This window comes from Artibeus jamaicensis, unplaced genomic scaffold (genome assembly GCF_021234435.1).
Source record: "Artibeus jamaicensis isolate MK-2021 breed Jamaican fruit bat unplaced genomic scaffold, CSHL_Jam_final contig_585, whole genome shotgun sequence".
Taxonomy (NCBI): Eukaryota; Metazoa; Chordata; class Mammalia; order Chiroptera; family Phyllostomidae; genus Artibeus; species Artibeus jamaicensis.
In genome coordinates, this window is record NW_026521894.1 from 7,286,657 (window position 1) to 7,288,702 (window position 2,046).

The 2,046-nt window shown below is 42.3% G+C and overlaps 1 pseudogene; it reads left to right on the top strand.

Annotated features, from left to right (window-relative positions):
• The first annotated feature begins 877 nt into the window (after positions 1–877).
• LOC119054845 (voltage-dependent anion-selective channel protein 2-like) lies at positions 878–1,747 on the top strand (annotated as a pseudogene).
• Positions 1,748–2,046: the final 299 nt, after the last annotated feature.

The window sequence follows — 2,046 nt, forward strand, 5'->3', positions numbered from 1 at the left end:
AAAACAATGGAAAAAGCTACTTGAAAAGTAGACAATTCTCACCAGTATTGTTGATACCACTTTGTATTTATTCTGTTGCTTCTCATTACTTACTGTATTTGCATTTGTATATGACTCATTTTCTCTATTAAACTGTCATTTCTTTGATGGAAATGTTGCAGATGGAATTCTTTATCTTCTTCTTTTGAGTCATGCCATGTCTCAGTTCCTTAGCAGGGTAAAAAAGTAAAAGGCAAGAGATAGCCCTGGCCCATGTGGTCCAGTCTGTTGGGCTGTCATTCCATAATGGAATGGCCACTGTTTCAATTCCCAGTCAGGGCACATGCCTGGGTTACGGGCTCAATACCTGGTTGGGGCATGTGCAGAATGCAGCCAATTGGTGTTTCTTGCATCAGTGTCTCTGTCTCTCTTTCTCTCTCCCTTCCCTTCTCTTTTGAATGAGAATAAAATAAACCTTGAAAAAAAAAAAGAAAAGTGATAAATCAAGATATACCCTAGCCAGTATGGCTCAGCTGGTTGAAGATTCTGTAGCTGAAGGGTTGCTTTGGATTCCCAGTCAGGACACATGGCCAGGCTACAGGTCCAGTGCTTGCAAGGATGAATGGTAGGCAACCAAATGAATTTCTCTCACATAGATGTTGCTCTCTTTCCCTTCCTCTCTCTCTAAAAGCAAAGAATAAATATCCTTGGGTAAGAATAAAGAAAAAATAATATTTGTAAAATATATGACAAGTAGTTCTTACATACATTTTCTATAGAGTTCTCATAAATCCAAAATAAGGATCAAGGCAGCCCACCCAGGAGGAGGGCATGCTGTTGGTCCCCGTGGCCCTTCTGGAGCAAATCACCTTTACCTGTGGCCTTGCCATGGTGATCTATGGACAGTTGCGCACTGCCAGTGCATATCTCTCCACCACATGCTGACCCTGGCATAGTTGCCAAAGAGAGTTTCAACAAAGAATTTGGTTTTGGGTTGGTGAAACTGGATGTGAAAATAAAGTCATGAAGTGGCATGGAATTCTCAACATCTGGTTCCTGTAATACAGAGGCTGGCAAAGTTACTGAGATCTTGGAGACTAGACATAAAAGGTCACAGAAAAATGGAACAGGGACAACACCCTGGGAACAGAAATCACAGCTGAAGGGCAGATTTGTCAAGATTTGAAACTGACATTTGATACCACCTTTTCATCAAACACAGGAAAGAAAAGTGGTAAAATCAAGTTTTCTTACAAGAGAGAATGTATAAACCTTGGTTGCAATGTTGATTTTTATTTGCTGGCCCTGCCATCCATGGTTCAGCTGCCTTTGGTTACCAGGGCTGGCTTGCTGGATACCAGATGACCTCTGACAGTGCCAAATCAAAGCTGACAAGGAATGACTTTGTCATGGGCTACAGGACTAAGGACTTCCAACTACACACTAATGTCAATGATGGGACAGAACTTGGAGGCTCATTCATCAAAAAGTATGTAGAGATCTTGACACTTCAGTGAGCTTTGCTTGGACACCAGGCACCAACTGCACTCACTTTGGCACTGCAGCTAAACATCAGTTGGATCCCCCTGCTTCCATTCTGCAAAAGTCAACAACTCTGGTTTAACTGGAGTGGGCTACACTCAGACTCAGGCCTGGTGTGAAGCTTATGTTGTCTGCTCAGGTAGATGGGAAGAGTGTTAATGCTGGAGGCTACAACTTGCCCTGGAGTTGGACGCTTAAGCCAGCAGAAAGAAACCTCTGGGGATGAATATCAGAAGATTTGGTCTTACTATATTTCCACTGTGAGCAGCAGGCTTTTTTCCCTCCAAGAAGATAATCCTAACAAAGGATGAGCTAAACAAGAGCTGTGATTTCACTTTGTAGACAGTTACTTGTTAGCTGGTTTCAGCTGACTTGGTTATCTGTCCAGTCATCAGTGCTGCCATCCTGCGATCCCCTACACATTATTTAAATGCATTTAGCTGTTAAATGTGCTCCCCACCAAAAATGAAATAGACCTTCATGAAAACTGTGCAATTGTGTGCACATTTGTTTTCATGTTCCTTT